This window comes from Leptinotarsa decemlineata, unplaced genomic scaffold (assembly GCF_025532065.1).
Source record: "Leptinotarsa decemlineata unplaced genomic scaffold, Ldec_3_MD MMD2_P_RNA_scaffold_5, whole genome shotgun sequence".
In the NCBI taxonomy this organism is placed as follows: domain Eukaryota; kingdom Metazoa; phylum Arthropoda; class Insecta; order Coleoptera; family Chrysomelidae; genus Leptinotarsa; species Leptinotarsa decemlineata.
Window position 1 is genome coordinate 16,457,287 of NW_027412532.1, and position 16,096 is coordinate 16,473,382.

Consider the following 16,096-nt stretch of genomic DNA (forward strand, 5'->3'; position numbering starts at 1 on the left):
CCTTTCCTCAAACTTTATAGGCAAAAATACGAATCGAATGACACCTTGGTCGTAATTTTTGGACAGGGCTGAAAAATGTTACAAAAAAAAGTACATGTGAACTAGACTAATAGTTTCAATAAATACTCCTAAGGGATGGAAATTTCTTGTATGTCTTTTTCTCACTTTGAAACTAACACAAAACAAATTTTTCAGATGTAATCTAAACCTGTGATGATATTTAAAAATATCTATAATTTAAGGTTGTTTTCTTTGTTTTCGTGAACTGGAGATATGTGAACTGTTTTGGGTTATATCTGTATGTATCCGAAATCTGAATAAATCAATAAATAAATTAATGAAATAACTGAGACAAATGTGGAAATACGTCTAGTAGTAACCAAGACATTTTCCAACAGATATGTATTTAGTTGAAGGAGATTGAAAAAAACATTGATTTTTTGAAGGCGGTATAAATAGATATTTCTTTGAATTATCCTGTCGATAGACACACTGCACCCATCAATTACACCGACTTGGCTTTATTCCATAAGAAGGAAATATTACATTATTTTCTTTCGAAAGTTTAAAGGCCATTTTAGAGTGGTTAATCTTAGTCTTAGTCTTAGTGATATTGTTCAGTTTACTTTGAGAGTGCGTTGAATAAAAAGCTATACAACAAAGACGCTAGTTGTTCGGGAATCGTGAAGCGTCCGAAACTTTCAGCATTGAATATAAATGAAAAAACAATTGTTGTGAATACTCATAATTCTTCAAGAATAAGCTATATTAAAAATGAATAGCTGAAAATAACAATTATATTGAGCAAAAATAACCTGAAATGAAATAATAGTGAAATAAGTAGTAATAGTGAAGTAAAAATAGTACGATTGAACCAAAATTGAAATTAAAAAATAAAAATGAAAATGAATAATGAATGAAAATATATGAATATTTTTATTTGTTTTTTTTTTCATTTTTTATTATTTTTTAAATTTTTATTCCTTTAATTTTTGTTCAATCGTTCTATTTTTACTTGTATTTTATTTCACTATTATTTCATTTCAGGTTATTTTTGTTTGATATAATTGTTATTTTCAGCTATTCATTTTTAATTCTTCTTGTTCAGTTGTTTCAGAGATTTCAAATCATTTCATATATTAGACAATGGAAGTCCGAACTAGTGAAATTCATCATGAAACATTGTCAATCACCTTCAAACAAACAGTTCGAAAAGTAAAAAATGTTTATTTACTCAAGATATCCTGATGTAACTAACTTCATGAGGAAGAAATCATCTGATGATGACAGTACATGAGAAATACTCGGATAAAAGCAATACTTCATATATAACACGAAGTGATCCAGGAAATCCTCCTAACAATTCGGCCTTTATTTTCTGATTTTTCATCCATCCTATAAGATACAAAATACTTCATTCGATTACCCGTGCAAGTTTCTTTCAGGGGATTTTTTACTTTCTGAACTCAAAGAAATGAAGAATAAGTATTCAATCCTTTCATAAGATAGCTATTATGAAAGTTTTCTGCTGAAAAAGATCCTCCGATTATGATGAAGGTATAATATTTCCTTTGAATAGCTCTACAAGCCTGTGAACATCCTTCAAATTTCAAAATGGTTATTGAGAGAAACATGGGATGAACGGAGTTGTTATAATCAAGTTGAAAGTTATCCCGTGAAAACTTCCGAAACTCTATCATTTGGTTATACTTGCTAACAACTCACCGAATAGGGTTTAACTCTAATTGATTTGAGAATCTTTGTTGGAAGGTCATGGAATTTGTTGGTGAAGAGTTAATAGTCTTCAAGTTTATAATTCAGTTTGAAGTATTCTTCTTTGAGATTGAATGATTTTGGATCTGATGTTTTCTTAGATGGGAATTGAGTAATCCAAGTTTTCAGCATCAATATCAGAAAGTGATTTTTGAAAATTCACTCCTTTTCATAGCCACCTTTTTAGTACTAGTATAAATCACAATTTCCCACCAACTTCCGATCAGTTATAGAAACCCTGCTGTATAAGGATATTGAGAAAATGAATATTTTGATCAATTTCAACGCGATTCGACTGCATGTAGGAAACATTCGACTAAGAGATAGACTGTAACAGCTCCATCTTGTGAAGAAAGCCCTAAGTCTAAAGACTGTATCGAGGAAAGATACATACGTATAAAAAATTGAATATTTCGAAATGAAGTATCGAAATATTCATCTCTCTCAACTAACCTACGAGTTGGTTTTGGTAAAAACCTGCCAGTAAACAACTACCTCTTCGGCTGATACCACGTTGGAAATTGATACCTCACAGAGGTTAATCTTGCAGATGTTTCTCTTTCGTCCAGAACCAGGACAATGCTGAAATTAATCGAATAGATCACCTACAGACCGGTTATCAGGATATAATGTTCTGAAGTCCATTTCGTAAGCAATAATTAATTTCACAATTTCATGAAAGTTTCCAGGAGCTGAAGAGATCATAAAACCTAAAATGGAAGACAAAAATGGCACTCAGCCTTGGACAGAACTTATCAATAAGAAGTTGCCGCTATCGAACACTGCGTGAGAGAACTGCTCAGGCATATGGTTGGAAATGAAACCATTTCCATTTTCTGGTAACCAGGCAACAATTGGGGTGGTCAGTTTCTACCAAGCCTCTTCGCGACTCGTAAGGACTGACCTTACAGCGCACTCATTGAGCTAGATTTCCACAATAGAATCACCCTTGGTATACATGAAGGCTACCAGGTTAACGAGGAGTCCGATGTATAAGTCCTCGAAGCAGTATCCTTGGCCATGATGAGTCTAGAAAATTGCGAAACTAGTTGTACAAGCTCCCAGAAATGAGGCAGGTAAAAATGTTCATAAAGAAATCACATCCTCAATTCAAAGAAGACCTACTAAACTACGACCGTATGGTTGTAAGGGTAGTGGTAGATCTACTAACATGTGAGTATAATACGTTAGTAGAGTATCATATGTAGTAGAGTATCATATGTTACTAGATCAATGAAAATTTTACCAGGTGGTGGAAGAAACCGCTCTGAATGTGCTCTGTGAATGCAAAGTGTTACCAGGGCTAAAACATGGGAGATGGGGGAATGAAAAACCAAAGGCTACAAGCTTTATAAAGGAATCAATATCAAGGTCATCAAAAAGATCAAGCTAGACGAAGTGCTCTAATAACTAACCAGCACCCAATTAAAATAGTATAAAAACAAACAAGAAACACACATACCAAAGTATAAAAACAAAATTGAGTATGTTGACATTATAAACATTTGAAATGATTCACGTATTCTTTCACAGAATAGAATAAATAATTTTTTATTATTATTTTGGGCATACTAAGAATTTTAAAATTATCGGAAAGATAGTTGATGGCTTAGTTAATGAAGTTGATTTTCTATGAATGTCTATGAAACGTTGTATATAAATAATGTGGGTAACGGCATTATTCTCAATTTCAAAAAAAGAGGTTGACAATGATCTCTATAATCGGAGTTAGTTATTATTCTGAGAGCTTTTTCTGCAATTTAAAAATGTTTAATACCATAGGTGATGTGAGAATGGAAGAGAAAGAAATATGTTATTTTAAGTTTTTCGAAACCAGTTATATTTTTCAACTGACGCATTAAAAAAAGTGTTCTAGATAGTTTTTTGCTCAATTGATTGATATGACAGGTCCAAGTGAGAGTACTATCGAAAATTAACCCACGTAATTCAACGTTGTCTGCACTTGATTAATCGGCAGAGCTTGCTGAAAACTGTAACTGTTACGTTTTATCTGTATTCAGTTTGAGTGGATTTGTCACGAACCAATTTTCTGCCTTCTTATCGATTTCATTTGATATTCCAGATAGTTCAATCGCATTTTTGTCAGAGTGAATATATGTGGTGGAAGTTACTGATGTCGTTCACGTAAATTATGAACAGAAGTGGTTCCAATACTAATCTTTGGGGAACACCATGTCCAACAAGTTCAAAATTCGAAATGCAATTTTTGATACTGACTGCTTGGTATCTATTCGACAAATATGATTTAATGAAGGATAGAGATACACCTCTGATGCCATGATAATATAGTTTCTCAAATAATATGTCATGAGAGACGCACTCGAACGCTTTAGAGGTCGTATCAGGTGATCGGTTGGAATTCCTGAATTCTTGGAACAGGGCTTTTTCAGATAGTTTATGCTCTTGTCTAACAAATTATCAAAACAAGATGTTATTTCTCCAAGATATTCTTGTACCTTGCTGAAATATTATTCGTGTGTGACTAGTGACCAGTCCTGCAGTCATCATCATCGTCATCATCAATTCCAAATATTGTCTCTTTCAATGGCCTGCTTCCGATTCTGATACATTTTTTAATTCTTTTTCTATTATTATTGGCCACTCTCCTAAGTTCTGGAATACTTATTTCACGACTGGCTTGCCGTATTCTCCCGCACAAAGTTCATGTTGATTTGGTGTCCTAGACTCGTAAATCCTATCTTTGACAGTTCTCCAGAAGTTCTCTATTGCAGTTACATCAGAAGAGCAAGGAGGTCATTGTTCATTAGGCTATTTCTACATATCAAACGTAATTGAAAATGTTCGTTTAACCACCCTCGAACTATCCAAGAATTATGAATGGAAGCTTCGTCTAGCTGAAAGTACATCTCTTGTCGTACATTGAGGGGCAGATTTTCAATGATTAAATTTTTGAAAGAATTGGTCCTTACAGTTTATAACCCAGTGGGAATTTTCAGTAGACCATTATCTGCAATTTCGAGCAGATACTATTGGTAGTGACCAAAATTTTTCTTTCCTTTCAATAATCTAATCATTTATAATCATCAACTTCTTTCAATATGTGCAAGAACTCTGGTTTATAAGTTTAATTTTATGATGAACGAGACATCTTCACGCAAACCGATTTCGGGACAGGCACGAATTGAAGCTAAGACATTATCATCAGCATCATGATACTGGGCGATTCTTCAATACACTTTCTGTTTGAGTAAAAAGTTTTTGCACGGAGGCGGACCTTTCCATGTCGAATACGATTCCGTTGCGGATGTCTTATGTTGAATTCTTGAGCAACTTGTCTGCTACTTCGTTCACCATCACCAAATAACCTTAGTATTTCAATTTTTTCTTCAAAATTGAGAAGTTCAATGGGGATTTTGCTTTTTTTTTGAAGCATCCACTTTCCAACTGACACTTGGGGTTATCAGCTTCGATAAGTTTGTTGGGGGTTAAAATGGATACCAATATGTGTTGGCACAATCATGTCGCTGGAATTGCAAATACTGCTTCTCAAAAGCTTGAAACACTGTTCTGAACCAGAAAACTGTACACACCTCAGCAACTTTTGATGCTTTATATAGCTCAGATCAGACCTTTTTTATAGTATTGTTTTATCACTTTCAATCTGTATGTATGTTAATTTCCAGGTTTTGGACCGTATTTGAAGGGGGGGGGGGTTAGTACGGCAGGTAATGCGCCTGCTCTGGTAGGGCCGTGGGTTACTAAAGGTTTTAACACACTTATTACAATGTTGATGAAATAATTTGGGCGCCAAGTGGTTTTTGAAGCCCTTGCTGTTGAAAAAAAACACTAAAATTAACTAATCATCAGTCCCTTGCCCAACAAAAAAAATGAAATGGTTAAGAGTTATCAAATATATAGTACTATATGAAAACGATATAGACAAGTTACTACATTTATACTGGTCCCTACCTTATGTAATTGGGGACTCTTGCAAGAGTAACAAAAAGTATAGAGAAATACACCTATCACTTCACTAGGAAAGAGATATTGGCCTTATTGACATCTCAACAACACTATCACACTATCATAACTATCACTATAACTACTATCATTATTAATTATGACTATTTTGATAATTATTTTTATTATCGCGTTTGTAGTGAAAATAAGTAAAATAATCGAAAATTAAGAAAAGAAATCTCCTCTATGGAGTACTCATCCGTGATCTTTGTTCTTGAATTCATTCAATGGATGAACTTTTCCTTTCAACTAACAGTTCGCCTTTCCAATGAATAATTCACCTTGTATCTCATATGAAGGTCCAGAGAAAATTTTCCACCTTTCCTGCTTGACAACAAGCAGCGATATAGCTCTAAAAAAACGTCTAAAAAGTAATGATATCAAAGATTAAGTCGTGATCGAGAATGAACTGAATTGTAAGGGTAACACGGTTATGAAAAAATGTTTACCTCTGAGTGTCGAGTCTCCTAGCACATCAAAGACGCTCTTTCCAACAACCGTACAGCAGATACCAATCCAAATCCAAATTTAATGTTTCACAATATTGGTCATATACCATACACCAGACATAACCATAAATAACACCAATATTGCATAAGGCACTTTGAATGATTTATCCATATAATACGATAACAATTTTGTTCATTCGTACAGCCGATATCTATTCAACCTCCTCACAAAATCTTCGCGGATCCCGTCTTGCATTCTATGGTGTTTTTTTTTTGCGCACAAATATTCGTTCGACTTATTTGTATGTGGAGCCATATACGGGGCGATATTAAATAGTAAAACGTTGAGTACCCGTGATTAAGAAAATAACGTAACAGTTTTAATGTATGGAGCTCCGCTCCTAAGCATACCCTGAAGCTGCTGAATTCCATCCAGAAAAGAGCCGTCCTCCAGATTGTAGAGGCGAATATCACTGGCAACCTTGATATTCTGGAACATCGAAGAAAGGTTAGAGATTTGTCTTTCTTCTGTAGCTACTTTCACGGGAAGTGTTCAAGTGTCTTGGTTCAACTCAGTACACCTCGAACTTCACTGTTAAAGTATTAACTTCTTGAGAACGTTTTTCCAAATGAATTTAATATTCAGCGATTCAAATCAAATGTGAATTACTACTTTTGCACAGGCACCGCTCTTAGAGCGCTTCAAGGATTTTCTTGTAGTGCTTGTGTTTTGCATAGGAAAAACATGTTTTCGATTGATTTTGACTATTTAATCATTTCTATGGCTTTTTAATCGGAACCGTTAATTTAAAATGGAACCTGAATATGGAAATGAAGAAACGAACTCAAATTTTGTCCTTTTCGCAGGAACGCAGTAGGCTGTGTTTAAGGCTGTCACTAGGTCTGAGTATTGCGGAAAGTACGTCTTTAACAAATATCTCTGCTTTCAAAAATGGAGTGTCATCAACTTAAGTGTATCACACTGTATAATCTCTTTTGAAACGAATATGATAAGCATTCATTTTCATAATGAAATACATTTGAAATGATGAATCAAACTAAATTCTATTATGGCAAGTTCTTGGCAATAACAGTTGAGTCGAGTGAAAATAATCATAGCTGAAGAAATATAGAAAATCAACGACAAACAAATGTTTGGCATTATATTTTTTTAAGGTAAAAACACAAGCACTACAGGAAAATCCTTAAGGTGCCTGTGCGAAAGTAATGATTCACATTGGATTTGAATCACTAGAAAAACATTTTCAGGAAATTTACCAACTGGCCCACGGAGGTCACTGGTGTCCGACCGACACTTCGAAATTATTTGTTCTGCCTACGTCGAGCGGAAACTTCTACAACATTTTCAATAGGTAGTGGTGTCTGCTATGGCCTTGTGCTAGAGAACGCTGGTGTCAGGTTTTCGATATCATTTTGGAAGGCGACAGAAAGCAATAGAACGTAAATCAACTTTATTCATATTTTTTCAAGGACATTTCGAAATCATTTAATGAAAATTATTCAATAGGATATAAAAAAGGAATTGAATGAGAAGTAAAAATTTCATGTCGAGGTTTTCAACGATTTTTATGGAAGGCGTTGAAACATTCCAAAAAGAATCGAGGATTTCCTTCACATTGAACACAAAAAGTTATGACTTTTTTCACCTTATCTTTTACTATAAGACCGTCGACTTTTTTTTATAACAATCCTTACAGTATTTTCGGTTTTCACGAGCTTTACAATCTGATTTCGATAGAGTATGAGCTCACAGGTAGGCAAGGAGCAACAACCCGTTGTTCTTCGAACTTCAATAATTCCTCCACGATAGAATGTCGAAAATAATTTATAGAAATGTTACTTGTTGTTGCTCATAAATGAAGAGGGACTTCAAAATTGTGGTACCCAAAAGTAGCTCTATGGCAATTTTTTTGTACCATCGTATGGTCTTTCGAAAAGCTGTGCTGTAACTCGACATTTGATCCGATAAATCGATGCTTTTGGTTTTTAGATGATGGTTCCACGACGGTAGATTTGTACAGTTTCGTCAGTATGACATGTAGACAACATCAAGACATCTCTTTTATCTCGCCATTTGAGCACACATATTCCTCGTTCATTTTCTCTGGCAACAATTTCACCTTTTTTTTCTTTATTCTTCGGATTATCTTTGTTCTGTTGACCTGCATATATGCTTATATTCCAGGTATATTCATTTTCTGAACACAATTTGAACAATTTTATACCATATTTATGGGTTTTCTGTGGATTATACTGTCTGAAAAACAATCTTCCCTGAAAAAGTATCATGGTTTCGTCTATACAGAACATTTTGCAGGTTTTTGATGAGCTTATATAAGCGATCTCCTTCCAGACACAGATTGTTGTCAGAGAAGTGGAACTCGAATTTATTTCGGCTCATTACGCTTGGGGCAACCTCGTTTCGGAAAATCCACCTGGGTGGCATAAGTATTGGTTTCATCGACTATCATGTCAATTATATTCCAATTCACGAAAGCCAAGTAATAGTCGATAGGTCTACTTTCTTGTAATGCTGCATGATATTGAGGATTTATGCCTCACACAAATGTTTCTTCAAAACGTGAATGCTCTCCTCATGGAATATCCCAAACAGAAGTGTGTAAATTTTGAGGTGAAATTTGTTTTTCAACATTTTCTGTATTCATCCCATCATCTGATTGACTCATATTGAATTCTGAATGAATCACACCTTCAGCATTCATCGTGATATCTGCGACTTGCTAAGATGAGTCGTGGTTGTCCTCTGGGAACCTTTGAGATTGACCACTGTCAAACTCACTATCATCATCAGTATCATCGAACGAATCGTCCGCAAAAGGATCACTCGAGGACTCAGAATTATCATCTGTTGAAAACAATGACTGAAAATTCTTTTACCAAATATTTGTGAAGAGACTCACCATCGTCTTTTTTTGTCATAGCCAAGGCAACAATTCGTTTTCTACGGCTGCTCATACTGATACTATCGAATAATATCAATAAAACAACCACACTGATAAGTTCAAAATGACAAACTGAAAAGGAAACTTGTCGGAGCTTGTGAAATTCTATCGGCGGTCACCTCGCTGAAAGTCGTGTCCGATCGGTGAAAGCATTTTTGTGCCGGCCAAAGCGGACACCCGTGTCTTCTAGGAGTAATCTGGAGGCCAAGGCGGACACGTGTGTCCGCTCTCATTTTTTGTGTAACTTGGATATAAAAATGAGGAAAAATTGCGGAAACTAATAATTACATGCATAATGATGTGAATTGTCAAAAGAAACGTGGTGGCCCAGATAAAAGTTTGATGAAAATCACATGGCGCTCAACCTGTTAAACAGTGAAGTTCGAGGTGTACTGAGTTGAACCTCAAAACGATGAGCAGTCACAGTCCGTCGCGTATTTCTGATATGTACCGCTCTTGGTGGAATCAAATGTGCCAAGTCACTTGAACACTTCCCGTGAAATTATCTATAAAAGAGAGATAAATCTCCAACCTTTCTTCAATGTTTCAGATGATGAAGGTTGCAAGTGATGTTCGTGTCTCCAATCAGGCGGATGGTCTGACCTGAGCTTTATAAAGCATCAAAAGTTGCTGAGATGTGTATAGTTTTCTGGTTAAGCAATTCCAGTGACATGATTGGGCCAAGACATATTGGTGTCCATTTTAACCCCCAACAAACTTATAGAAGCAGAAAGCGGAATTGTCTGACCTGACATTTTCATATCAGGTTCGGAGAAATTTATCTTCTTGGAGAAAACCGATATAAAATTGTTTACAGAAACATTTTTCCGAAAGTAGTGATGTGTTCTGATTTCGGATAAGGGCACATGTGTCCTGATTGCTATTTCGATTTCAACAATCCCTTTCAATGAAGTTAATTCCCTGCAGTTTGAAAACAACGGGAGGGCCTGCAAGGGTTATATTAGATAATGACCACTCTCCTTCCTTCTGTCTGTTGATTGAGTAATCTATCAATTAGACCCGACCACCGTGTTCTTTAGTTTGATGAGAGGTACCAATAAAAATTTAGTTTTTACCAAGAATTCTACTGATTGTAGATCTCCGTAAGGGACTGTGATATTGAATCTCTTCATCAATATGACAATTTTCATTTTCACAATATTCATCATTTGAAGATATGTACGATATGGAAGTGAAACGAAGTGGAAATTTTGCTAATTACATAGAAGTTGAAAGACTCTGAATGACATGACAAATTTAACGATACAGTGTTTGTTTGAAAGTGGTTCAAAATGCTTCCTGTTGAACTTTAATATTTTTCTATGTCTGAAAAAGGTGTTGAAGGTGAGAAAAATCAGAAAACCGTTCGTCCTATATCGGTGAAACCAAGAGGTCGTTGGAAGTTTGCAATTGCAAGCAAAAGAAGAGCAACATAAGATCAAGTGGCTTCAACATTCTATTTGAGTGAAATTCAATTCTTTCATTCACTTTTTTGTGTAGTAGTCCTGTGAATAATATCTGAATCAAGTCCTTAACAGATGTTTGGCTTGCAAACTTAATAGAAAAAAGTCTTTATTGAATTTTCATGTGAAATGGGTCGTATTGAAATAGTTTTTCTTTCAGTTTGTGTCTGAAAAATACTTCTCTCAGATGGTATATGCTGTTCTTAGAATGCTGATAACTTAGAAGTTCTAGAAATCATAATTGAAGATCTCAAGTCTGTATATAACATCTCATGCGCATGTCACTTGAAATTAAACGCAAAAAAATCATTATGTATGTTATTTGGAAGTAAATCGAGAAGGAACTTGACTTCCAGCCTCATTGAAATTTATATAAACGAAGATTTTTCTCCCTCTGAAAGAAAAACTTGAGTTTTGTAGATTGACTTTGATTTGGAATTTTCTGAACATATGATCCATATTGCTTGGATATTCCATAATATAGATGTTCTCCATGTACCTCCAATCTGAATATATTCTTATATCGGTTTTCAGTATGATAACTGTTGTATAACTCAAAATAATATTAATGAGGAATATTATTGTTTGGTCAAATATAAATTTATCAACCAGACATTCATTTATAAATAGGCAACAATCCCACAATCTACTGATGAGAGGATACAAGTGTCAATTAATTGATATATCGTGCTATAAGGCTATCAATAATGATGGCTGTTGGTAAGTGGGCAATAATTTAGGATGAAGTGCTTTCAGGAGCTCTACCGAACGTAGATGGAGTGTAACATACAAATATTTGGAAACATGTGCTTTCGAAACGAATCTTTCATAACATGTGATGGAATTGAAAATCAACTACAAATATAACCAAAATAGATGAAACGTAGTGTTTTTCTATCCTTGCTGATAAAAGGCATATAATGTTGAGCATAATACTCTCAAATCTCGTATAACGGGCAAATATTTGCCTTCGAATTAGGAGAAAAAACTGCCGCTCCACCTTTTTCCTGTGGGAGAGAAGCTAATAATTTTGAATTAGGAAAATATTGCAATAGACATGGTAAGTGGGATTTTGAAAGTATATAGAAAGCAAGTAAGGGCTGGCATGAATGAAGTCGGGGTATGAAAACTTGAAAAATCAGAAGATATGTGAAAAAAAGTTGCTTCGAAGTACGAATTTTGTTTAAAGCGAAACAGTGAAAATGAAAACATTTCATAAATATCTGAAATGAAGGTTTATGTGAAATTTTTTGAGATAAAAACTAGAGATACTCCTTACTGAATGAACTAACAGATTTGGAAAGTTATAGGGAAAAATTTTTCAGTAGAATTTTCATGGAAAACTCAATGGAGAAAACCGCATATCGATATCTATCAGTGTTTCTGAGTTACATTATGTTTTTCGATAATGTGCGTTTTCGAAAAGTTGCTGTAACTTTTCACCTGTAAAAAATTTCTTGTTTCGATGAAAACATTTCCAAAGCACTTTTTTACGTAGAATTCAATGATTATATCGAATGAGATATCAATAGTTATTGATAAAAAACTACTTTTTTCAATAGAGCTTAAAATTACCTTTCCAAAAATGTAGCACACTTGATGTTTTGCTAGGGTCCTCTTTTAATTGTTTTTATGTAGACTTCGAAACGCACACTTTGATCAAGTAGACTTTGGACGACGCAGTAATGAAATGAAAAAAAAAATATTCAGAAGTAGCTATCAAATACTGAGAAAGCTTTTTACCCATAGTTTCAATAAAACCGATACAATTTTCAATATATTAACTACTTATAAATGAAACTTCAACAATAATAATAATGATAAAGAACAAACGATGAAATGTATTTTTTCAGAGAAGGTGTCCAAAATGTCTACCAGCTTCTCCTACATACAGGCGATACCTCTTCTGTACGTTTTTTGCTGAATTAGTTAGTTCAATAGGACTGAGATGAGCGAAACTTTGCATCACTGCCGTTTCCAATTCGTATCTAGAATTGATCGTCATTTCGAAAATAGTTGGTTGGCTATCCAATCATTACTAAAATTCGCAGCCATTTGTGACGATTGTTGAGGGACGAAGCAACGTCTTGTTGAAAATATATTTTTCTGAGATGGCAATTCATCAACAAGGGGTTCAATATGTTGCTTTAAGATTTCTTAATACCTCTGACATGTGAGAGAGCCATTATAAATGAACGGGCCGATAATTCTACCCCTGAAAACACCCGCACACACACTAAATAGAATAAGAATTTTGTTGTGCCCAAGTATAAGAATTGTAGCAGTTGAAAATACCGGCTTTCCAGGAACCACTGGTAAAAAGCCATACGGCGTTCAAAATCTCCTGGTCTGAACTGATTTTATTTTTATTTTATTTAATTTGTGATAGCCTAGAGGACATAGCCCAATTACAGAGCACGAAATAACAAAGTATAATAAATACAAGTAACTGTAAAGTCTACAAAAAATACAAACAAGTGACTATAAACACTACACATTTTATATAGGTGACAAAACAATTATTTTAGGAAGTGGGATTTTATATTTCACAATTTGCAACTAAATATATCTAAATTATTGCTAACAAAATTTGTCACTTTACACATGGTAGGGATCGGAGAATTCTCCAGAACATTTGTGCGAGATGTTTTTATATAGAAAGTACTCGGGTGTCTGGAACATATTCTAGAAATGCAAATATTGAACTTTTCCAGTAATGTTGGGCAGTCAACTATGCTTTTGATAATTTTATAGGTTAGTACAACACTATAATATTCACGCCATTTTTCGAGACTGCAAAAGTTATACTTTTGTAGCAATTCAGAGTGGGTTGTTCCTATTGGAGGATAAATGCCATCGGTTTTTAAGCTTAGCAGTTTTAAAAATCGTCGTTGAATTGCTTCTGTTCTATCAATGTGATATTGATAAAAGGGGCTCCACACAACTGACGCGTATTCTAATTTTGATCTTATGAAAGCATATAATAAAGTTTTCAAGGTCGAAGTTTCTTTGAAATCACTACTGTTATGTGTAATTAATCCGTACAAACGACAGAAGGAGGTTACAAGATTATCGATTGCCTATTGAATGATAGTGCAGTGTCAAATGTGACGCCAAGATCAGTAAATGTTTCTGGTCTCACCAGGGAAACCTTTTCTATTGAATAATCATAGATCAAGATATTCGTTTTCAAACTGTAGGGCATGACCTCACATCTATCCGGATTCTGCGACAAGTTATTTCGATAACACCATTCTACAACCTGTTCTACGTTTGCTGAGAGGTTCACACAATCATCTATGTTCTCAACGAGGCAGTATAGTTTTAGATCACCGGCATATAAAAGGAAATATACATCTATAACATCTGCAATATCATTAATGAATATATTGAGGAGCAACGGTCCCAGATTTGAACCTTGTGAAACACCGGAAGAAGAACTATATTCGGTAGATTTGAAACCATTAAGCTGAACATATTGTTTTCGATCCCGTAGATAGGACTGAAAGAGTGCGATTAAGGTTGAAGACAATCCAAAGGCTACTGATGAACTCTTCTGGTCATATATGGCTTGAATTTTGTTTTGTTAGTCCTTCTAACGTTAGTTCTTGGCAGGCCTGATGATATTTTCAAATTCCGAGTTGACGTTTTGGGATTATTTTTAACCGCTCCTGAAACGACTATTTCTTCCAACTCCTTATTCCTATTTGATACAAATAGCTGCTGCTTTTGCTGCTTCTGCATATAAAACGGACTATCATATCCCATTTTTCATAATTCTCATACTTCATTGCGAATGTGTTTGAAAATTAAACAACAACCACCAATTGAAGAGCGTCTTTACTGTTTAAATACAAATTTGACAGCTACCAGTAAACATCTGCATTTTGTTTTATCGCCGCATCGTCCAAAGCCTATTTGATCAAAATGTGCGTTTAAAAAAACCTAAAGGCTCTGCATTTCAAAGCTGACCCTAGCAAAACATTAAATTTGCTACATTTCTGGTAAGGTAATTTTAAGGTTTATTGAAATATGTAGGAATATACAGAGTGTCTAACTATTGATACCTCATTTGAAAAAATGGGATTTTTATACCACTGAATTCTACGTAAAAAGTACTTCGGAAATGATTCCATAAAAACAAAAAAGTTACAGCAACTTTTGGAAAATGCATATTTTTAAAAAAACATCCTGTTACTCAGAATTACGGAACACATTCATTAAAAAGATCATTAACTTTTCGGAAACGTCTATCACATACAAAATGACTATTTTTTGTTATGATTCACTTCTATATCTTGATGATGAACTAGAAAATCAATTCAATTGACTCCATATCAAATTATTCATTCAATAAAAGAGAAATTGCTTGTTTTCAACAACGAAACTGAATTTTCAAAAATAACATGAAAAAGAGGTTTCCACTTGTGGATTCACAGAAAAAATATTCCCGATAAAATGTTTGCTTCACTCAAATCATTTTTATTTTGATTTATTAGAAATCTGCTTTTTTTCATGAAAAAAATGATTGATTTTCACTTGTCAATAAAGATGGATACTTTTGAGTGATACGGACTTTAGAACATCTTGAAGGACATCAGTTTAGTATAAAGAGAAGTTTGAAATAGTGTCGCCAAGTTTGAAAGGATGGAGAGTATTTTCAATTCGAAGAAAAAACGTTGATAATTTCATAAAAATGATGCTGTTTCTTCAATTGACTATGTTTTTTTTAATCTTGATAACTTTTCTTTCAAGCTCAGGTGAGCAAAAGTCAGTCTGTATAAAGCTCTATATGATGAAAATGAAACAACAGTTATCATGATCGAAAAGGTGTTTCTTAAAACTGTTGGTATAAGTCATCTGAAAATTAAAATTATTGCACTTTTCCAGGAAATCAGTACTTATTACAAAATTGTTTTCGTTATGTAGTTGAGACTATGGATCGTAATGAAATATCAAAATAGAAGTGGAACTCATAATCACATATGCACACACCACATCAAATTTCAACCAACTGAAGGTGGAGCTAAAGGAGCTGGTAGTAAATCTATGTCGAACGAGAAGTAGAGAGAAATTATTGCGTCTTTAATGTATAACCCCCTGCTGCCTAAAATGTGGACAAATTTATCATCCAGTATGTTCAAAACAAGCCAGTGATTCAAAAAAGGCAGAATGTAAACACAAAGCAGATAACCAGAGTAACCAGAATAATACACCAGCCATAAAATAGGAATCACTCCTGAAGGAAGATAATAGCCTCCTTTAAAAAATTTTCAGCTATAATGGAACAATCTTAAGTTATAGGGAATCTATAATTCTGTTACTAATTAATGAAATGGCCTCTTTAGAAAATAAACTGATATTTCATAGGAAACAACAGATTTGGACAAATAAAAAACGTTAATAAAATAGAAGAAAAAGGCAA